The 25,234-nt window shown below is 33.2% G+C and overlaps 1 protein-coding gene across 7 annotated transcripts in view; it reads left to right on the forward strand.

Moving 5' to 3' along the window:
- The window catches only part of LOC140445278 (octopamine receptor beta-2R-like), a 1,072,317-nt gene that overhangs the window by 841,555 nt on the left and 205,528 nt on the right, over nt 1-25,234 (forward strand). For all 7 annotated transcript variants that reach the window (XM_072537203.1, XM_072537205.1, XM_072537202.1 and 4 more), the window contains one exon: nt 3,836-3,877. The gene's annotated coding sequence lies outside the window, so the exon portion shown is untranslated. The remainder of the gene's footprint in view (nt 1-3,835; nt 3,878-25,234) is intronic.

Below are 25,234 nucleotides of genomic sequence, written 5' to 3' on the forward strand. Positions count from 1 at the left end.
AATAATAAGCGTTTTTTTTGTACAAACGGCGCCTTATATAAAAAACAGGCAAGAGAGATTTTTTGTCACAAATACAACGAGAAATTCAAAATTAATTTTTAATTGAAAATATCTTAGTATCGTACTATTTTTTTTCTTTGAATAAATTGAAACCATTACCCGTGTGCACCCCAATGATGAATATAAACTTCTTAATTGTATGTCACGAGAAAAATTTTTACACCCCGTATTTAGAATACGAAGCTTTTCCGGACATACTTTTACATAGGAAACTCTCACTATTTTGTCATTGGGAATTATCCCCTGAAGTTTATCGCACTTTTTTACTAACAACCTGTATAATTCTTGTTTTCCTATTTCAATTGTATAACTTCGTATGTTCAATTTTCAAATAATTTTATTATCCTGGTTGTGGGCTAGAAACTATACTAAGAACTAAGTTTTAACTTGTTTAAGTCGCTCTGATGCGCCACTACATAAAACAACAATTCTGAACATATAATTTAAGTTGGAGGATGGTTCGCCTACTACACGAAACTAGAATAGTTCAGTGGTAAAAGGTTTCTAAACTCTATTTGAAAGTTGCTTAATTTGTATTAGTTTAGCAATTAAGTTTTACAATAAATGTTTGATAATATACAGAGTATTTATATATCCACATACAATGCATAAAAAGCTTTACCGGAGAAAGTGCTCGCTAATTGATAAATTTGGATGTAGGAACATGCTTAGAATTTATTTAGAATACATTTTATTGACAGATAATATTTAAGAGTCGTACAAATTGTTTTTATCACGAAAAAGGTATTTTTGGTGTCACTATTTACCTAAAGTTAGTAGTTACTGATATACAAGATGTTAAAAGTCAAATGATTAGTTAATAAGTTTTAAGAAACTATCTTGATCTTCTCAGACTTTTTAGTAATACGCCAAACTTGACACTAATTGAACAGTTTCAAGAAACTATTGGGATTCACTCAGAATTCTTAGCAATAAGCCAATCTCCGCTTGAATGCTAGAATAAAGCTCTAGAATAAATTTCTAGTAACTAAGTAATATTAAAAGGAAAGACAGTTAAGATTTGATTTCACGTACAGTGCCTTTGTGTCTTCGCTTATACGTATTTCATCCTAAAAGGAATCTTCGGAGCGGCTATTCACAAACGCTCTGAACGTGAAAACAATCTTCCCTGTCGTAGTATAAGCAACACTAAAATGGCTCCAAAATGGACGCAATAGCGACATCTGATGATAAATCATGAAACAAAATCGACAAATTTTTAATTGTCGAAACCAAATTCAGATTTCTGCTTTAATCTGTGCCTTCTAAGAATTGCAAGGCGTAACAGACGTTGATAAAGATGTATTCTAAAACCAATTCGCTAAGAATTTTTACTAAGTTGATGAGATATGTTGTGGAATGCAATTTTAGATGCCCATGTCTCTAATTACATCTTTATCAACATCTGTTTTGACTTTCTCAATATAACTGAGTTCTTCTCTCGCTCTGTTCCTCTGATCATATTCAATCTTGCTACTTCTCGTTCTGCCTTATCTTCTTGCTTTTGTGCATTTTGCCTCCCTTCGGATCGCCTATCTTCTCGTTCCTTTCTCTCTAACGTTCTCCTCATATATCTCTGAATTGCTGTCCACCGATCTGACGACATAAACATCTGCTCCATCAGTTCCGTGACTGATTGCACCCTACTTCCTAGTTCTCTCTCAAGAACATTCCTCTTATCTATTTGTTCATCGCATATCAATAGAGTGTGCCAGACAGTGTCCGATATTTCACAGTACAGGCATTTGTCATTTTTTGACCTTCCAAATCTGTAAAGGTATGCCTTAAACCAACCATTTCCTGTAAGCATCTGCGTCAGAAAGTAATTCAAATGCCGTCGCCGATCCGTCTTTTAAGATTAATCAGTCTTTGTCCACTGCGCCACATCTCGCTCCATTCCTCTTGCTACATCATTATGGACTCTCCTTTTATTATTTTTTAAACGTTCTGTTGCTATGTCTTTATTGTTTCTCTTGTATGTTCTTCCTGTTTTCTTCACTAGCACGTGCATCGGAATATTCACATGTCACCCTCAATAGACTCTTCCTATCTGCTCATGTGAGCTGCTTTCTGTACGCCTTTGGTAAACTTGCAATACTACAGACAGGCTCCTCTCAGTGTTGGGCCCTCCGATGTTGGGCATGATTCCCCCCAATGCGGCGGTTCTCACTGCAGCTCTTTGACCTGCAGCCGTCTCGAAAATAAAACTTTTGGTAGGATTTATTAAATCGAAAGTACCATTTTATACAACTCCTACCGAAAGTAGCTACTTTCAGGACTAATTTTTTGACTTTCGGGACGATTTTGGGTAGCTAGGTAACGGCTTTGACAATAACACCAACTTGGTATTTTATTATGACAACGCTTGTCATTTAATATTCGCGTGTTTTCGCTCAGTTTTTCGTTTTTCAATTCCAAGAAATAGGCAGTGAAAGTGAAGCCGAAATGATTCCAGATGAGATTAAGGAAACTACTAAAGCCGCTATTTATGAATTATTACCGGTAAAGAAAAAGGTATGAATTGGTCAACGATTTATTTCAAAAATGTAGCAATGATAGAAATGTACAGACTATAAATAAAAAAGTCATTCTTGCATATCTAACGGAAAAATCTAATATTTTGAAGTTATTAAGCCTTTGAAGCAATTACTTGATGCCTAAGTCCACACTTAACATAAAAATATAATATAGATATAAGCCGCTATCCAAAAGTTATTGATTCCCTAAAAAAAAATCCATCGGCTACAAACCAAAAAAATTGAAAATATTGAATAAACAAGAAATAGATAAATTTTTATCAGAAGCTGAAGATAAGATCTACTTAATGACAAAAGTTCTATAAGTAAATCTAATTTTTCTTTGTTTTATTATTTTTTGGTAAATTTTAGGTTGCATTAATAATTTTGCTCAGGCTTGGCAGACCCTTGTTGTCGTGATGAGCTTTGCAAAATGAGTTTAGATGATGTAGAAGTTAAAATAACAATGTTAGTGATTAAAATTACTAATTCTAAAACGATCATGGAAATAAACTTTGTGGGTATTGGAGAAAATAACATTTCTTTATACAGAAAATATTTGTCATTACGTTAAGGAAACACACCGCATCGTAGATTATTTGTATATTTCAAAAACGGAAGTTGTACTATACAACCTATTGGTATTCATACTTTTGGAAAAATCGCCTACACTATTGCTTATTTTCTTAAATTACCGCTTCCCAAAGAATACACCGGGCACTGCCTACGAAGGAGCTCAGCCACTTTACTGACTGATAGTGATGGTACTATAACCAACTTGAAACAACACAGAGGATGAAAATCAACTAATGTAGCAGAGGGATACGTAAAAAATTCTTTAGGAAATAAAATTCACATAGCTTCACAGATCGAAAATGGCCGCAACCAAGTGAATATCTCAAAAAATAGTAAAAGTACTGACACGTCTAACACTAAGTTCAATACTCGCCGGATTCCAGGACTCGTCTACGGCTTGCCCTGGAAACTTCCTACTCCTCTCGTAAAATATTACTTTTGAAACTTGTTACGTAAATTACTAGTGGAATACTTTTGAGTCAGATTAGCTTGTATCGTTTCGCGAAAAACTAAACAAAATTTCGATAGTAACAACACTAATTGTTAAATGGATAAATATTGTAAGGGAGCTTTAAATTGCAGGATATTTAATCTAGTCCGATTAGTCTATTTTAACAAATCCTATAAATCCTTAAAGCGAGAGTTCCAAGCGAGCTGGGTATTAATTTTAAACTTTGTTCCAGGTCCGGCAATATGTGGAGCATCTGCAAATGCAGAGTTATATGGTGAGTAATTTACCGTTATTATTTCCTGCTATTTCGTTTTAGTTCCGTGCTTTTGATTAACATTTAAATCAGTGATTTTGAAAAGCTTAAAATTAACTCGAGCGCTAAGTATGAGTAAATCGTTTATTCTGTATTTTGTTTTAAATGGTGAGATAAAGTTAAAAATTTTCAGAGCATTTAACGTAATTAAAGGTTAAAGAACCTAAAAGTGTTAAAAAATCGTCCGTGAAAATATGAATATTTACTGTAGACATAAAGAACAAGATGGCGACTACTGGCACACACGCATTGTCAGAGCTCTATCAACGTTTGAATCAAGTGGTTCAAATCTAATAGAAAATAATTTAAAAGGTGTAAAGTGTTGTTTGTGCTAATATACCCTACATTTCAAATATGCACATCTTGAAGAAAATACTGATATTAATGACTTTATCAGACTTTATCTAGAAAATCAAACTGCCGAAATTACCAGAAGAATAAGGTTAGCGTGGGCAGGATTTGGAAAACTGAGTTGAATCTTGAAAAGCACTAAATTTTTTCAAACAATACTTGTAAACCAGAACTTACGATCAGTGTAACCTCCCCATACTCACGTATGGTTCACAGACGTGGACACTCACCAAGTCTAATATGGATAAAATAGTAAAGGCACAAAGAGCGATGGAAAAATCAATGCTCGGGCTGAGACTTATAGACAAAAAAACGGGTGTGGCAGTCCAGTGGGACCGCCGGTAGAAGTTATACTTCTATACACGCGTTTGCCGTTAAAAATTTATATAGGAGTCAATTTGCACAATCATTACATATGTAATGGTATAGGTAAGAGAGAGCAGAAAGAGAAAAATAATTAGTTATATAGGTATATGGTGCATCGTTTGCTGTATATAAACATTTAACCTGTAATTGGAGTATAGTAAATGAAGGATTGTATCAATATTTTAATGAAAATATATATTTTTATTTTTATATATGTATAAAAGGAGTTGAATGCAAAAAATATTTACACATACTCTGTTATTAACATAAAAATTACAATACAATAAATACACTGCAACATAATTCAATATAATAATACAATATAAATTAAAATGTAATATTCATAAGTATTTAAAACTGCCAATATACATAACTTACTTTACGAAGATAAAAATAAAAAACCAACAACTTAAATTATGTTGTAAATTTTCATTTTATTTTAAAATTTATGTTTTTTGCGTACATTACATATATTTAATAAGATTAACGTGAGGTTTTTAAATATTTCAAAAATAAAAAAGGAAATTCATAATTGGGATTCGAACTCACAACCACCAGCGTATGAACCAAACACGTAAAGGATTCGCCAATTAGACATGACACTAACGGATTTCAAAATTGACAGTTCTCGGTAAAACAGTGATTATTTTGAAATACAAAATAATCAAAATAATCCTAAAATAATTATAAACGTTTAATTTTAAATAATAAAAAACATATCACATAAATAATAATATTAATACATATTATATTATATTATATATAATAGTATATATATACAATACTATATGATATATATAATATTAAATATATAATACAAAAGGAACATTTTTATTCTCGAGAGAGGAAGAGAGAGAAAATATATCTTCAGTCTCTCTCTTACTCATTATCTTATGCAAATTCACTCTCATGCAAATTTCCAACGCCGACCGTGCGTATAGAAGTATAACTTCAAAAACAAACAAATAAATTAGAAGGAAAACCAAAGTAAAAGACGCAGGAAAACATTAAAACAAAATTAAAATGGAGCTTTGCAGGACACAATGCCCGACTGAAGGATAAAAGATGGAATCACGAAATACAACAATGGAGACCATGGTTAGAAAAGAGAAGCAGAGGAAGGCGATAAATGAGATAGCCTGATGACCTTAGGAAGATCGGTGGACACAACTGGAAGCAAGTGGCGTAAAATAGAAAACACTGGAGATTGATTTAGGGGAGGCCTATGTCCAAAGGTGGATTACTTAAGGCTGAAGAAGAAGAAGAACGAGTTGATGTGCGCAAACTGTGACATTCTTGATAACGATTTCTATAGTGTTATTGGGGATTGTTCAAATACCTTATGTATAGATACATAATCCAAAATTATGTATCTATATCTTTTAAAAAAATAATGATTTTTTGGGTCGTTGACACGGGACGTCTATTGTATTACATTTAAGTTAAATACAGTAACTCACATTAGACTTATTTAAATACAGTCTCTTACATAACAAATCACTACAATGTATTGCACTATTTGTTTTTTAATGAACAATATTACAATGTTTTTTACTATATTTGTTATATAAAATGATATAATTTGCAATATTTTAAAGAGTCGATTAAAGCATTATACACATTTGGCGAACTAAGTATCTGCTTGAGGTTATCGTTTATAATAATATGTGCTAATTTATGAGGTATCCGTGAGTGAGGCAGGTGTGACGTATATATCTTCGAAGGATAATTTTTCTGGATATATCTGGATCATACGCAGTTTTATGTTTAGTAAATTCCAGTAGGTTTGTCTTGTTTTTGGAGTTTTTTGTTTTATAGTTGTTGTTAGATTCTGATGAAATTTAATTTTTTTATTAAGTCAGAACAATTTGACTTTCTTGCTGTGAGATATGCGGATTTATTTCCACTCATCCCCACATGAGATGGGCTCCAAAAAATGATTATTGATGTTCTTCTGGTATGATGTTGATGGCAGAATATTGAATTGTTGAAACTATCGGATTTAACGAGTATATGTAAGTAATGGACTGAACTGAAGAAAAAGAATCGGTGAATGTTGCTAGGGATTGGCTATTGGGTAGAGTACTTTTAAAAGATTTAAGTATTTCATATAATTCTACACTTTAAATACTACAAGTAGCTGGAAGTCGGTATACAGCTAAGATTTTGTTTTCGGTACAGAGAGCACAGCCACTATTTTCTCCATTCTTTAAGGCGCCAGTGTAAAGAATTTGGTATTTATTTATATATATATATATATATATATATATATATATATATATATATATATATATATATATATATATATATATATCTTGTATATATATATATATATACATATATGTATATATACATATATGTATATATATATATATATATATATATATATATATATATACATATATATATTTAGGGATTCTACAGTATTCACTGCCTTCCCTCGCTCAACCGTTTCCATCTCTCTCTGTTCGTCAGATCGACAGATCTTCAACAACATTATCTTCATAAAATATTGCAGGTATTTAAGAAATTATATTTACATCTTTTATCTGCCTATTTTTTGCCCATACTAGGTCAAAAGGGGAATCTGTAGAAATAGAACTTGCAAAGTTTGCTCACGATGCTCTTTTGCTTTCTTTTAGAATTCGTTTTGATTTCGCATGCATTTTTTGTAAGTTTTTGGGTCTTTTTGCGTTCTTTGGTAGCTATTTTACAGGAGTTATTTCACCAATAGGAACAATTTTCCTCGAGAAATTTATGATATATTTACCTATGCATTGGCCTGCGGCAGAGAGGAGGCAATGAGTAAATTGCATTACATATTCATCAATGTTGTTTCCAAAGGTAATTTAATTCGTTAAGTCCCTAAGAGCTTCACTAAAAGAATCCCAGTTTGCTTGAGAAATTTTCCATTTTACATGAACATAGTTGGTTTGATGATGGCTCTTTGTCAACCATTTTTCATCCACTCCTGAATGTAGGTCTCTCCCAATTGCTTCCATCTTTCTCTATCCTGCGCCAATCTAATCCACTGTTTGCCTACCACTGCTCTTATGTCATCCACCAATCTTTCTGAAGGTCTTCAAATGCTTTTTGTTGTCGTCCTTGGTCTCCATTCTAGAATTCTCCGTGTCCACCTGTTGTCATTATATCGGGCTACGTGACCTGCCCAGCGCCATTTCATTTTTGTAATTTCTTCTACAATATCCCTAATCTTCGTTCTAAGTCTTATCTCGGTGTTTCTAATCTTGTCTCTCAGTGACATTCCAAGCATGATTCATTCCATTGCTCTTTGCGTTGTTTCTAATTATTTTAGCAGATTTTTTGGTAAGGGCTACTGTCTTCAAGCTGTAGGTACAAACTGGTAGTATGCATGTGTTATACACCTTTTTCTTTAAGTTTACAGGAATGGAGGGGTTTTTCAAGATATATGCTAGTTTGCCGAAAGCGCCCCATATTTTTTTAATTTCAGCATCTTGATTTGGTTTTCCCAGTTTGATGGCATGACCAAGATATATACAATGTTTAACATTTTCTATGGTATGATTTTGTATTGTTATATTTGTCTGGTCTCGGCTCAGTATTTTTGTTTTGCTGTAGTTCATTTTTAAGCCTACAGTTCCTGAAACTGCATTCAATTGTTGTAACATATCATTTAGTTCCTGGATATTATCGGCTATTAAAACTATGTCATCTGCGAATCTCAAATAGTTTAAGTATGATCCGTCGACGTTGATACCTTTGTTGTTCCATTCTAGTTTCTTAAAAATGTCTTCTAGAGCAAGGGTAAATAGTTTGGGAGAGATAGTGTCTGCTTGTCTTACTCCCCGTTGTAGTCTTATGGGATTAGTTTTTGTGCTTTTGCCCAGCTTTATCTGCATCGTGGCATTTTCATAAATGTTTTTAATTATGTTAGTGTATCTTGAATCTATACGTGCATTTTCTAGAGATTCAAGCACTGCCCATAATTCGATGGAATCGAATGCTTTATGGAAATCGACGAACGCCATATAAATTGGAACATTATACTCGTTGTATTTTTCTATCAGTGTTCTTACTGTGTGCAAGTGGTCTATGGTACTAAAATGTTTTCTGAATCCAGTCTGCTCGATAGGTTGATAGAAATCGAGCTTATGTGTTAGCCGGTTGTACAGATTTGATAACAAGGACATTGGTAGGTAATTCTCGATGTTTACTTTGTCTCCTTTCTTGAATGGTAGAATGACTTCAGACTTGTACCATTCTTGAGGATTGTTTCCTTCATCAATTACTTTATTAAATAAAATATTTAATACTTGTTTCATTTTTCTGCCACCAATTTTCAACATTTCAACTGTAATTTTATCCTCTCCCGGACATTAATTCGTTTTTAGTTGATTTAGGACCATTCTTATTTCATAGTTCGTTATGCCGGTATTTCTTCTGAGCCGGTGTTAATTATTATTCGTACAGTACGTCGTTGTTGTGGTTGTGTATTTACCGAGTATAATTTAGTGTAGAATTTTTCAATGGCCTCGCTTATTTCCTGTCTGTCTCGGACGGTGACGTTTTTCTCATTTTTGATTTCTATGATTTTTGTTATGCCGCTTAAGTTTTTTGCTTTCAGTACTTTCATATTGCAGTTATCTTGTAATATATCTTTTATTAGATTGTTAGTATAGTTTCTATGATCGTTCCTAATTTCTTACTTCACGTTTTTGTTTAAACTTTTTGAAGCTGTCCGAAGATTGATATGTTCTGTTTCGTCTTTCTGGGAGTAGTTTAATTGTATTAGGTTGGAGTTTAGATGTTTTGGCTGTTTTCGTGTTTGAACATATTTTCTTAAACGATGTTGTTACAGTTACTTTTATTTTATTGGTTAGTCTATTTATATCCATTTGTTTCAGTGCCTTTATTGATGTTAGTCTTGTGCTTAGCTCTTTTTGGTATTCCGTTTGTTTTTGAAACAGGACATCGGTGGTTGGGTACCGTTCTCGTTTAATAAGTTTGTTTCGTTCTACTTTGGTCTGTATTTTAATACTCGCTCTAACCAATTATGGTCACTCCCGGTATAGAATTTGTTTAGTACTGTCACGTCGGTGCATATGTTTTGTTATTGGAGAGTATATAGTTTATTTCGTTCTTAGTTTTTTTTTGTCTGGGCTGATCCATGTCCACTTACGTTGTTTAGATTTTTTTTGATGATGTATATATGTATATATATATATATATATATATATATATATATATATTTATATAAACTGAAAATAATTATATGATTTATTATTGTTTAACCTAGTTTCTCGATTTTTCAATAGTTTTATAACTCAACCAAAGCATAGAAAATGAATTGGGATATGAATTAGAAATTTCTGGGGATTTTCTAAGAGAAACTATTAAGTTTCAGTTGTGGGTAAACTTTTTATGAGACTGCTAGTGACCCAGTTGCCTTTTCGAGTTGACGACAAAGAAATGGTGGGACTTTTATCGGTTTCCTTAAAAAATGATAAAGGATAATCAAGATCATATATAACTGCAGTTGACAGGCAATTAATTAGCTTTAGCGTTAAAAGATGCTGAAATAGCGGAATGAGAAACTCAAAGATTAATAATATATCTATACTACTGAAATAGTAGAGTTGGTAGAAATGAATTTTAATGGTTTGTTTTAACTTACGCCTAACACGTAACTAAAGTAACTTACACTTTTTTATCAAGCTTTTCTAGTAAAACCTTTTATAATATGTGAAATTAATACAATACAGAAATCGTTTTATTACAATTTGTATCTTGTTGACAACTTCTTCTTAAGGTACCGTCTTCTTTTGAAGGTTAACGATCATCATGACTCTTTGTATTCTGTTTATAGCTGCTCTAAAAAGCTGGTTAAAAATAGCAATTCAACCACAACGGTTGAACTTATTCATAGTTAGGTTTTATTTTTTTATTTTACTTATAACAAGAAAGGCCAAAGAATTGCATTTATAAAATACCTTGTGAATGCGATCAGTTTTATTTAGGTGAAACATCAAGGCCATTAAATGTTAGAATGAGTGAACATCAATCTTATATTAAAAATAGAGAATTTGATAGATCTCAAATATGTAAACACGCATGGGATAATAAACATAGTCCCAAAAGAAACGGATGGTAAAAAGAGAAAAATCAAAGAAGCGGCTTTAATTATGCTAAATGAGACCAATTGTGTCGCAAATTCCTAATCAGAATGTAGTAGGATCTGGTTACCCATATTGAAAGAGGAAGTTATTAAAAGGAAAATACCAGTATTAGTAAGTCAGTAACATATAGGGCATACATCATTTATGTTTTTTAAATAACAGACACATTAAATTAGAATTTGGTGTTTATTGAAGGTGAACTAAATGCCCACCAAATACTTACCATGTCGGGATAGTATTATGAGGTTTTTTTTCCTGGTTTTTCCCTCATAATTTACTATGGAATCACTAACAGGAGAATTTTACTGTCTTCATGGCATGTATTTGTCTTTTTAAAGACGAATTACATGCTATGATCTTTTTTGACGGATATTCTCAAGTTAAAGTTGATTTCATGTAATCGAATGAACTATCTCATAAGTAAAGTCGTCCCAGGAGCGCAACTCAACAATATTGTTAATATCATTTTAAAGTCATCTACTTTAAAATGTATAATGTATGTCTGAATTGTCAATATAAATGAGTCAGATAAAATTAAATTAGAAGAATTTTTCAATAAGTAACACAAAAAGTAAAATTTGTTTAATTTACTAATGTTTGTATTTTGAGAACTATTTCCGAAGTGGAAATTAAAACGTCAATAAACGTACTTTAACCTTTAATTGTGGCTTATTCCCATTTAAATAGTAATTACTTTAAAACGCCTCAAGAAAATAGCTTCAGAACAATACATATACAGTATATAATGTTTTGCGGAGATTGCAGTATCGTCTGCATAAAGGCTGATTAGTGTTCCGGGTGTTCCTTGGAACACATGCTGTGTATGTACTATACAGGAAGTGTGATAAGACTGCGCTTCGTGGTACTCTAGATTTTGGGATTCAGTGTTCAGATAGAACTGATTCTATTTGGACACTGAATCTTCGGACGCCTAGATACGATGAGATGAATTTTGTCTGTTACGTTTTGTTTACGTTACGTGTATGTATTCTGTAAGTCAAAGTACTTATAGATTGCTGGAATGTTGAGCTTTAAATTCGAATTGTGCTTCTGGGATTAACCTCAGCCTGTCTGTACTTATCAACTACTATCTTACTGGGTGCTGCAAGTAAGCTAATCAGCCTGTAATTTTGCGGAAATGTGTGGTTCTTTTCTGACTTTGGTTTCATGATTACATGGGATTCCTTCCATTGGTTTGGGAAGAGTCTATATCTTAGTATTGATAATGATTTCGTCTAGACTAGGTGCTTTCTTTGTTGAGCTTTAAGTGATCAGTTAACTTATTTCTATTAACTTCTTCGATAAAGTCTATGTCTTCATCTTGATAATTATTTAGTGTAACCTCTTTCTCAAGAGTCCTTTTTATCACCACGGCTTTCTCTTCTACTAAGTAGATGATTTCGTTTTCTCTGTGTAGTGGGGAAGTAGGTTTTCTATCGATACTTAAAGTTCTTTAGAGCCTTTATATGTCTTGCATATTTTGGCCCCCTTTCTTCATTTTTTTTTTACTTAATTGTCCCACTGTTGTCTTCTATGTTTTGTTAGTGTCCGTTGAAGTTGTCGATTTAGTCGATTTGCCCCATTTTTGTCTTCCCGATTTCTTGTTCTTTTAGCTTACTTTTTGGTTCTGTTCTTTTCCCTTATCATATCTTTTATTTCCTGGTTAATAGTTTTAAATCTTCTCATGTAAATTTTAAATTCTTTTTCAGTAGTGCTATTTTTTAGTGCTTTTTTATGATGTTTTCTAGCCCTAGAACTTTTTCGTCTATTTCTTGTGGATTGTCAATTGTAGGAAAGTTTTCAATTCCTATGCTTACTAGTCGTTTGAAGTTAGATTTCTTCATTTTCTTTCTTTTTCTTGTTGTTTTGTTATCTTCTTCCCATGTGCCAATTTCTAGGAGTATAGAATTATCTGATCCATCGTTTAACGTTCGGATGTTTGTCGTCCTAGGTTTTAAGGCACTTCTATATCCAAATGGGTTGGTAGAGCATTTCCTGGAAAGTAGGTTCGCTCGATAGGCCCACTTGTCATGATGTCTTCGTTGTTCACTAGATAATTATTTAATATTCTTTCGTTTACAGTTCTATTGTTACAGGTAGGGGATCTGGTGGTTAGTCTTCTATTATTATGGGCGGTTCTTCTATGTTCAGGAACGCATCCAGGTTGTCGTTGTTTAAAGGATCTGTTTGTCTTACTTATGCTGAAGTCATCCTTATGTCACCTTGTCTCATCTGGACGTTTATTGTTGTTGCTTCCATAGTGTTTAGGGCTGGCGTCTGTTTTAATATATGGTTGCTTCCTTTTCTCACTAATCTGGAATCCTGATATCCTGGAAACTTGTGGATATCGTATCCTATATGTTAGTGGTATAAGTTAGTTTAGTTTCTTGTAATGCTACGACATCCATTTCATATCTGTTTGCTAGTTTGTCCAGCACGTTTGCATTTTTTCTTATGCCGCCCAAGACTGAGAAGCATATCAAGCAGACCTGGAATATTGTTTAGGCAAAGTAAAAGCGACATGAGGCATACACTGAATATAGACATGGTTCTCAACAATATTAAGAGGTCGTTATGTCGTCGTTCGAAGACAATCGTTCAGATATAGTGAAAAATTCGAAGACGATAGTGACGTGGTGGAATAATAATCTTGAAAATCTAAGACGGGCGTTAGTAGAAAATATAAAGTTCCACTACGTTCCAAAGGACCGTAGGGCAACTTTTTTTTTAATTCGCGTAAAAATACCAGCTTTTTAAATAAAACAATTAAAGATGTGCCACTATAAGAAAGGTATTCAAATTATTTATTAGCTTAACAATAGTAAAATTTTGCAAATCAAATATCAAAAATATATATACACAAGTTAAAAGTCATAGGAAATTGCCTACGGATTCGAAAAGATGAATTTCGTGTGACACTATCGTGAAAACACATTGTGTTTTATCACTGTGCTAAGCATTTATTATCAAACAAAATCATAACAAATGTCAGCTTATGTCCTTCTTTAGATTTATCGATAATTCAAAAGGTTCTCTCCCATGGACCATAAAAATGTACGTAAAGAGAGCAATAACTTGAGATTTATAACGCCACGAGAGATATTTTTCAGTTGTGTATAAATTAGGGTTACTATGCCGTAATGTGGAAAAATACAAGATTATAAGGCAATTAACCTATTTTTACAGTTAGTGTTCGTAATATTCTTTATATATCTGTTAACCACCTGCCTTATACTTCAGTGCTTGTTCTAAATAACGGATAATAAATCGTTTTTCTAGAATAACGATGTTTTTTGGCCTCTGGTTTAATTGGACCCATTTATATTTGTTCTGGCATCTAGAATATGTTTAAATGTCAATGTTACGGTCAAGATGATACAGTGTGTAGAAAAAATAACTTGCCTAAATAGTATTTCTATTTTTAACAAGATTTTTAATTAAGAAGGAAAATAATGACAACACAGACTGTATAAATTTATTATTGGGATATCTGAGGAAAAAGTAATGTTACTTAGAGATGGCAACGATATATTAATACATTAAATATATCAATCTTTGCATATTGACATCTAACTTTTGATATATCTGCACATAATATCGATATTTGAGATTCAATGTATCGCCTACACAGGATTAGTATACCCATATGGAAACGTATGTAATATAATTTCGAACACAGTTGTATTACATAGCATAATAACAAACTATTTAAAAAAGGAAATAATCTATTGACGTTTCAGCCGCAGCTGTTGAGGCCAAGCTCCACTTCAAATTATCGCTGTCCCAAAAAAAGTCATTGAAAAAGTTTAAACAAATTAAAAATTGTAGTAAAAGCAAACTTTTTTAATAAAAAGGAACTTAAAAATAAAATTGAAATTGCAAAAAAAGTACCAACGAAAAATTTAATCGTAAAAGGCTTTACAAAATCGAGGAATTATATGTTTTGAAAGTAACTGTTTCAAATCTTTTAGTTTGTTGTCACCTAAAGGAATTTTTGAAGAGTAAGCCCTACGCTGGGAACGATAATCTCAGAAAATAACGATTATACTGCAGAAATAAGAGCATCAGAATTGAAAAAGCACTTGCCAACTTCGTGAAAATGAAAAAGATTTTATGCAGCAAAGATCTGATATTGGCCCTCAGAATAAGGCTAATTAAATGCTATGTACACAGTGTACTCTACTATGGAGCTGAATCATGGACATTAAACCGGAATACAATAAATCGACTTAACGCGTTTGAAATGTGGACATTTAGAAGATTGTTAAGGATTCCATGGGTAGATAGAGTCACGAATACAGAAGTGTTAAGGAGAATAGGCAGAGAGAGGGAAATGGAAAATACAATAAAAGAAAGAAAATTGCAATATCTCGGACATGTGATGAGAGGCGAAAGATACAATATCTTGAGACTCATAATTCAAGGAAAAGTAGAGGGTAGGAGAAGCGTAGGAACAAGACGCGTTTCCTGGTTAAAGAACCTAGGAGAGTTTGTTTGGTTGTAGCTCAAGGCAATTGTTCAGAACAGCTGCCTCGAAGGTCAGAATAGCCATGATGATTGCCAACCTTCGTCGCGGAGATGGCACTTAAAAAAGAGAAGAAGCCCTACGCAGCTGGCATTTCGGTGAAAACAATTCGGACGAAATCCGACCCCTTCTTTTTTGGCAAACATCAACTTTCGTTCACGTTGATTGTTTATAACTTTTTTTATACAGGAAGTAATCTTTCCCATTTAAGCTTTGAAGTAACATTACTTCTGTTATTTTGTCATGGCCTTCCTCGCCTTTGGTAAAATCTACTCCTATTATATTGTATAGTGCTTTTACATTGTAAAACTGAGTGAAATCCATTCTTTAAACGTTTAAAGGAGCTCCTGTTTTTTAAGCATTCCTAATTAATTCAATGTATTGCTCGGGCACACGGGAATACTTGGGGCACATTGTGAGAGGTGAAAAGTACGAACTTTTAAGAAATATCATGCAGGGCAAAATTAAGGGCAAAAGAAGTGTGGGAAGAAGAAAAATATCGTGGCTTCGTAATCTACGTGAATGGTTCGGGTGTAGTTCGCTTGAACTTTTTAGGCGCGCTGCTAACAAAGTCGCAGTGGCCATGATGATTTCCAATCTCCGATAGGAGTGCCACGAGAAGGAGAAGAAGATTGCTCGGGAATGTATATGGGCCCTGATTTGGTTGCCCTCTTCACTTTTTTTTCCATTATGCTGTGGACTGAATCACCTTCATTTTGGGTGTGACCGAAAACAAGGTACTTGTGAGTAATAGAATTGATGTACAAAGTATTGACAGCAAACAGTTACATGGCTATTAGAAATGTATTTTTTTGTTGTCCTCCACAGTTATCGGAATAAAAAATCACATCAAATCCTGGACTGGTTATTGACAATTATTTCAGATAGTAATAAACGCAAGATCCGATTTCTATTACCCCTCTATTCCCCATCATTTTATTCCAAAAGTAACAGCTAGCTTTATCAATTTCACAAGTGCTGTCTGTATCGGAGAATTGGCCTTTTTTCGCCTTTACTTCTAACTACTGTAAAGTTATAACAGTTTAAGCGAGATTTTTAAAAAAATGCAGAACTTTGTCCTATTGGTACAGGTAACACTGCTTGTAAATCATAAGTAGCCAGATATATATTGTTATCAGAATTTTTCGTTTTCAGTTTATCGTTAGTTTTTTCTTTGCGACTTAAATCGTTTTCCTTTAAGTGACTTTCAATGGTTGTTTGCATATTTTCTTTTTCTTCTGCTCCGGCATTTTTAAAAGATTTACATTGGTCACAAAGATCTTTCTTCGGGTTAAAAAACCCTATATTAAATTCGCTGTTGAAAATACTAGAATAAAAATTACACGTTGCTAACTCTTCTTTTTTTGCTTCTTCTCGCTCCTTTATATAGTTCCTGTAAAGTTCCGCAATAATTAAACCACCGTTTACCTCGAACAATCACTTCGACGATAGTAACTTTCAATTCGTGGAATTGAATTTATATGGCTACGAACAAAATCCAAAATTTTGTCACTTATTTTCTTGTGACTTTCGTGCTTCCCACGTTTATCCTCTGGTATAATAAAAGTTTTTTCATTTAAAACTGCTTTAACTATAGAGCAAATAGCTCTTTTAGTTATTACAAGAGTATTAATGTGAAACGTTTTACATACCCGTTTTTTTTCCTTGCCTGTAATGAAAAATGCACAATTTGTATTTCTGGGAGTTTTTTTTATGTAGAAATACGTCGGTAGCTGAACTCAAGTGGCTGAATATAAGAAGTCAACATATCTCGCTGTCTTTGCAAGGACCCTAATGCCCAATACTCTTTAAACTGTGTATCTCTCTGCTTTTCAGTTACCATATTTGGACATTTCCAACGGCATTTGTCAGTACACACAGGTCCCATTTTTTTAGCAGCTACAGCTTTTCCTGTTCTAGAAGTATACCCCTGTCCAAAATTCTTTAGTCTTTTCTTCTTTTCTTTCAACCAATTATCCACATTCCTTTGTCTTTTTTCCCTTATTGACTAAGAGTACATTACCAAGTGTTGGTGTTTGGGGATCTTGGTGTATATTTTACTTACATAAAATGCACTTATGTCAATGTGGCCTCACTATAATTAGAAATCCAAATGAAAAATGACACAGAATACAGTTACGTCAAAGTTTCCGCGTATTTGTGCGTTTCCACACACTCGACTCATCGAAGCACAACTATATATTCTGTCATTGTTTCTCCAAGATCGGCTGATTTTTCAAATATGACGCATCTGCTCCCAGGTGGCTAAAAGCTGAACAACAAGTCTGACAGTGATCTGACGAATGGGGTAACCAAGTTTGGACCCAATGACGACATGAACTCATTTTCGATAAATTTGCAGTTACATCAATGTTCCACCGGGACAGCGTTATGTCGTATAATAGGTGTTTATAATATAAGTTTTAAGTTTAACTGACCATTTTGGAGTGTAATTTTCCTCGTCACGACGGATTTGCTTGAAATTTTGGATTTAGGTTTCTCTTGCCCTCTACTTCACTTTTGCAATTGAGCTTAGGGCTGCTTTTACTTGCGTGGTAACAACTTCCTCCTCTCGGGAGCGAAAAAAAAACTTTTAAAATAAGAAAATAACACACGTCAGGAAACTGATAAATTTACTAATTCTAAGTAACTTTTGTTTGAGAGAGTTGTTGTCAGTTGAAGTCAATACTTTTTGAGTTATTTGCGAGTAAAAATGTTCATTAAAACAAATATGTTTAAGACAATTCACAAACAAACATGTTTGTGATACTAATAACTTAAAAAGTAAGTATTTTATCGAAGAAAGTATTCTAAGTAAATGTGAAAGTCATAAAAAAAACAAAAAAAAAATGGTGTATTTATGAAATCTATAGAGCCACTAGAAGCAGAATTAAAGCTTATTTGTCAATTACCAAATCGAATATCATATCAAAGTCAAGTCATGTAAAGCGTTTAAAAAAAGCTCTTTTATTTAATAAAAAAGGTTCTAGCATCCAAACTAAGTGAGTTACGCTCAAAATAAAGTTTTTTCCTTTTTTTGGTAAAAAAAATCGTGAAAATCACCCTCTAGTTAGAACCCCAAATAAAATTAATTGTTATTGCTTTACCATTTACTCTATTTATGTATTGTTCATATGATCAGTTAGTTTGACTGGATCAAAGTGCTTACTTTTGAAAACATTTCGTTTTAAAGTAAGAAAATTTTTTTTTAAAAAATGCCTCTTATTTAAAATAAAAGTATTAATGATACAAATACTGTTAAAAAGTAAAACCACATATAGAATTTTTCATATCAAAAAGAGTGCACGTCATTAAAGATTTACGACGTTAGAACCCCACAGCGTTGCCAAAACATCAGAATAGTTAATAAGTGAGCAATTTTCAAAATGCCAAACATTAAGGAATACACTAGTCAATTGGATTTTTAAAATGAAGAAAATAATCACATTTTTAAAATTTCTTTTTTCACTTTTCAATAATGTAAAAAACGAGATACGTTTAATCCATAATATTATAAAAGATCACATAAAAATATATAATTTTAAATATATTTAAAATTTTAACCTCAAATACTGAGGAACTAAATATATCAGTAACTTTTATTATGTAATACTATTAATTGTTGTTTACATGTAGTAAATAACATCACTAATACCACTAACGGCAACTCTTCTGTATTAATTTTAGTCTTTTTCTGATACCGTTTTTTGGGAGGTTCTTTTAAATGTTCATTATTATTAATAGTCTTAGTTTTAAGGCTGCTGCAACACATTAAAATACATCATAAAACATTGAAATATAAAATGATATATTTTAAATTCTCTATCTCTCATTAACCATTGTATATCCAACACTTATTTCATCTTCCAAATTAATTCTACAGACAAATAAATGGTGCACCAATGGGCTTCTCACTATTTTCAGTAATTGTCAATATCTTTGTGAAAGACTTCGAGACCCGAGCACTATCCACATCAATGCCAAAACCCACATGTTGGCTACAATGTGTTGACGATACATTCGTCATTAGGCCCCATGGCAGATATTCTTTGGTATCTTTTGAAATCCATCTAAATGGTATACATCCTAGTATCCAGTTTATTATGGAGTTGGAAACTGATTCATTCCTACCGTTTTTCGACGTTATCATAAAGAACAACCAGTCCCAAGGTTATCATCACTATGTGTATCGAAAACCCACCCATACCAATCGTTACTTGCATACCAACTCTCATCATTCTCCTTCACAAATTCATTCAGTTATTAATACGCTTGTCTCCAGATTAATACACCTTTACGATGATGCTAGTAGACCCGCTGAACTCTCTAGTTTAAAACAAGGTCTCATCCAAAAGGGTTACTACGAAAATCACATAAATATGAGCATATAGAGATATTAATCTCCCACTAAATCACAACCCAATCACTCAGACCCTCATCATACGAAAGCTTTTCTTCCTTACACTAAAGGTGCCACTGACAAAATCGACAACCTATTAAAATCAAGAGGAATAAGGACAATATTTACCCCCCAACAAAAACTTTCATATCTTGTTCGATCAATCTAAGACAACATTCCAAATGAACAACACGAAGAATTCTTTGTGCTGACCGCATCCGATCCTATACAAGTCAAACAAATCGTAGAATCCAAAATAGGATTTACGAACATTCCATTTCTCTTCGCAATTCCGACTTAATTTCAGCTCTAGGTAAACACCATCTTCATACAGGTCACAAAATTAATTTTGAAAACATCAGAAACATAGCCCTCATCCGCTTCTATGAAAAACGAATTTTCCGAGAAGCCACAGAAATTAAAAAAGGCGAAATTGTCTTTATAGTGAAGAATGTATGTCTCTGTTTTTAGACGTTATAAATTCTTGTGGTAGCTGCCTCTTATTTTTACGAATTGTACCAACAATAGTTAATCGCTTTTGAAGCAAGTCCATGGCCAAAGGTATACTGATAAACCAGTTATCAATGGTTACATTTCTGCCCGTTCCTTCTATGGGTTTAACCATTCTTTTAACAATGTTTGCGCTACTCCAATCAGTTTCAAAAGGACCAGTTCAAAAGGACCAGTATATGCATATTTTCTATCTACTAACGAAAATATTTTTATATCATATTTGGATGGTTAACTGAAGATGTATTGACGGAATTGACATTTTCCTCTAAAAGCAAGTAATTGCTCGTCGACTGTTAAATATTCTGAAGGTGTAATTTTTTTTTTGAAAATTTTTGAATAAACAGTCCAAAAATAATGTCTCGTATAGAAGCAAGTTTATCTAGCTCTCTCCTTTCTTGTGTAGAATTAAAGTCGTCAAACCTTAAACATCCCAGTAGAAATCGGAAATGATTTAAAGACATTATCAAGTAAATATCTTCAACACCAGTACTTTTCTTATTATCCCACATTTGCAAAACATTTAGTCTTCCAGATTTTAGAACACCTGCTAAAAAAAGTATACTAATAAGGCCCCAAATCTCTATGACGTCGGTCACTTAAGCGTTGGAAATTTGCTCTTACCTTCTCAATATAAATGTTGGTACAACACGTAATTTCTTTGACAATATTATCATCTAGCATACACTTGAAGCATTCAAACTGTGTTTTTGCATTTCTAGCTTCTCTTATTAATCCTGCTACACTTTGTTTTTTTGTCTTTGCCAAGATAGTATTTTGAAATTATTTTTTCTTCATATTCCCTCCTTTGAATTTCTTCATCACAGTCTTGTTCCGATTCTTGTTCAGATATGGTACATTCTTGTTCTAGAACATTATCAGATACATATTGCTCAACATTATAGTCATCTGAGCAGCTGTCGTCGTCACTACCATCTACATTCGGCTACTGTTAGTTCTCTATTTTATTATTCCATTTTAACAGAATTTTTTCAAAATTAGAGTCGCCGAATCTTACTTTTTTTGGTCGGTACTAGATGATAACTAAAAAAAAAATTTTAGAAATAAATATTTGTCACTCTTTTTCACGCAGAAAACTTACCTTAACCGCTGAATACAAAATAAAATTTTTAGTTTAGGGTTACGTGAGTACACGCCTGGATTACAATGGTAACAGAACACAATCTTTTTCTTACACCTACGTCCTACACTTTCTTACACTTACACGTCTAGAAGTTATAAAGAGGCAACTTTATACACAGTATAGTCCGAATATTAAATATTAAATGTGGAAATAAAGCCTACAATCCATTTAAGACGACAAAAGGACTTCTACAAGGCTGTGCTACGTCCCCTACTCTGTTTAAAATATTCTTGGAAAAGACACTCAAACCATGGAGGAGAAAGTGCGAAGGAATGGGCATACCAGTAAGAGACGAATACCTATACACCTTAAGTTTTGCCGACGATCAAGTAGTCATCGCACAAGATGAAGAAGATCTCAGCTTTATGCTCAGAAAACTAGAAGGAGAATATAAAAACAACGGAATGGAAATAAACTTAGAGAAAACCGAATACCTAACAACAGAAAACAAGGATATGAGAAACCTAGAGATAGACGAGGGAAGACAAATAAATGGAACAGATAAATTCAAGTATTTAGGAACCATAATATCGAACCAGGGAACAAGAGAAGAAGATATAAACAACAGACTGAGACAAACAAGAAACTGTATAAGACAACTAAACTCAGTGTTGTGGGATAAGAACATTACGATAAAGACAAAAAAGAGAATATATAACACCCTGACAAGAAGCATCCTGACATATGGGTCTGAAAACTGGACAATAAACAAGAGAAATAGAGGTAGAATAAGAGCAGTAGAAATGGAGTTCCTGAGGAGAAGCTGTAGACTTACAAAAAGAGACAGAATTGAAAACGCAGAGATTAAGCGGAGAATGGGAGTGCAATCAGACATAATCGACTATATAGAGGAGAAGAGACTATCCTGGTACGGCCACGTCAGAAGAGCGGACAGAGGACACTGGATAAACAAAATCACAGAATGGAGCCCGATTGGAAGAAGAAAGAGAGGAAGACCCCGAAGGTCATTCAGAGATGAAATCGACGAGGCTATGGAGAAAAGAACCCTGCGAGATGGAGACTGGAATGACAGGGAAAATTAGAGAAAACGGTTGAGTGAAGGAAGACAGTGAAAACTGTGGAAATCCTTAGTAGTAGTAGTAGTAGTCCGAATAGCAAGATTATAAAATTCAATGGATTACGTATGTAATCCGCGCGTGTACTGAAGGGTTAATTAAACTAAAAAGAAAAATAGCACCACCCAAAAGCAATGTTTGGTTGGGTTTTAATAAACTTAATAAAAAATAATCTCACTGCAATTCTGCTCCAAAGTTTTAAAATATCACGAAATACCTGCAATATTAAAGGGACTTAATATGTAAATGCATCTTTTAAACTTTGAAGAAGTTTAACGTATCGTATCATATGATACGATGTAAGTATCTATGTAGAATTTTTTTCTAAATGTCAGTTGACTATTAAGAAATTACGCACACATAGCTTTACTACATGCATGTAATACCATATTATTTCAAATAGTAAGGGATATGTTAAACACATATTCTCAACTTGCAAACAGCAGGGCCTCAAAAACATTGTGCTCGGTGATTAAGAAATTTCGGAAAAATCACAATTTTATTCGAATATATGTGCCAAAAACTATATCATAATCCCTCTTTTTTTATGCAAGACATCCCATTTTGACGATATTATAACCAGTGACAAAATATATTAAGGAGTTTTAAATAACTGACCCGATCGTAAATCACCTGAACTAAGGAAACTCTTATAATTTTTTTAAAAATCCTCCATATAATTGAATATTCTATTTAATGGGCATACTTAATAGAATATTGGAAACGGCCATTACCCCACATACCTGGAGTGAAGTCATTTTTGCCATAATATTGAAAAGGGCAACAGAGATGATCCAACAAACTATATTTTCCTACTTAACTGTGTTGAAAAACTATTTACTAAAATTTAGTTAAAAAGACTCAGAGATTGGGTTGAAGAAAATATTGTTCTTCCTGAGTGTCAGTCAGGATTCAGGGGATAAAGGGGTTGTATTGATAATGTATTAATCCTGCCGAGCAACTGCAAATACGACTGAAGAAAAAAACGCAAAGTATACCCCGTATTTTTAGATTATAAATGGGCTTTTAACTCCATTATCCATTATTTGCTATGGCAAAAGATATTTGGCTTTGGGGCGAGTTCTCAAAATAATAACTATTAAAAAACATATATGATAACGCTAGAATGTACATTAAAACTACAAACGGTTGCACAAGACCATTTGATCACAATAGGAGTCTTACAGGTAGAACCTTTGAGTTGACTATTATTCAGTTTATTTATTGCGGATCTGCGAAAAATCAAATAATAATGCTACTGTATGCTGTTGATTTGATCATTTTTTCTGACTCGGAAGTTGAACTTGATAAAAATTTAAGTTCTAGAAAAATACAGTGACCAAAACCAGCTAACTGTAAATGCTGACAAAACCAAAATTCTTCCATTTGCCCAAACCGGTCAAAACGGCGATAGGTTAAATTCCTATATAGGAACAAAACAATTAAAGTTGTCAACAGATTTGTATATCTAGGAGTCACCTTAACCACAAGATCACTTTTTAAAGCAATGGCCGATACAACAGTGGAAAGAACAAAACATACAATTGGTAATGTAATAGGTTTATTTGCTAAAAGCAAAATGAATTCTTCTCATGTGCAACGTATAAACAAACATTAACAAACAATCTCATGTGCAACTTTTCGATTCGTTAGTTTAAAGCCTTTTTATGATCTGTGTGCCTTTTTGAGAAATGGGATATGCTGCCAGTTAGAATGAATACAAATAACTTTTTTGAAAAAACTTTTACATCTTAGTATCAATATACCTGATTATGTTATAAGGATGGAAACGGGAACAGTCGAAATTCTTCTATGCTTGATATGTTTCATCAAGAAGACATGCAATCATTTTCCCTCTCACCATTCTTAACTATTTAAAAACATTTATCTGTAAATGCAAACTATTTACGTATTATAGTAAAAAAGTATTTACGAAACTGGTACAGCTTGTGTCCGCCTTCATGAAGATACCAAGAAGTTTCGAATAGAACGTGGAATTAGCCAGGGTGATACTATCTCCCCTAAATTGTTTACAGCTGTTCTTGAATATATATTCAAGCAAATAGAACGGGAGGATAACATGGTAATTAATATAAATGGGGAAGATCTGAACCACCTAAGATTTGTCGATGACCTCGTTGTAATATCTGATAGAGTTGATAAAGCTACAAAAATGCTCCACACGATCTATAAAGTGTCAAAAACAATTGGTCTTAAAATTAACACCTCAAAGACAAAATTTATGACCAACCTTGTAGTCAGCGGTAAAATACTGATTGAGAGCCATAGCATCGACCAAGTAATAGCTTACAAATATCTAGGGCATAAGATTCGCTTAGGCCGAGATATTCAGACAACTGAAATACAAAGAAGGATAGGTCTCACATGGGCTGCCTTTGGTAGATTGAATAACATTTTCAAGTCTATTATCCCAGTTTGTTTAAAAAGAAAGGTTTTTAACCAGTGCGTTTCGCCGGTTCTTACATATGGTGCAGAAACACTGACTCGGACAAAAAGAACAATAGATAAAATAAGAGTTACACAACGCGCTATGGAAAGATCAATATTAGATATTACTATCAGAGATAAAGTACCAAACCTAGAAATAAGAAGAAGAACAGAAGTCACAGATGCAGTTGAAAAAATAGCCACGGCTAAATAGGCTTGGGTCGGACATGTTGCCAGATTAACGGATGATAGATGGACCAGAAAGATTCTGGAATGGCGACCAAGGCAAGAGGCATATCGAAGCAGAGGACGACCACCGACTAGATGGACGGATGATATCA

The sequence above is a fragment of the Diabrotica undecimpunctata genome, chromosome 7, assembly GCF_040954645.1.
Source record: "Diabrotica undecimpunctata isolate CICGRU chromosome 7, icDiaUnde3, whole genome shotgun sequence".
Taxonomy (NCBI): domain Eukaryota; kingdom Metazoa; phylum Arthropoda; class Insecta; order Coleoptera; family Chrysomelidae; genus Diabrotica; species Diabrotica undecimpunctata.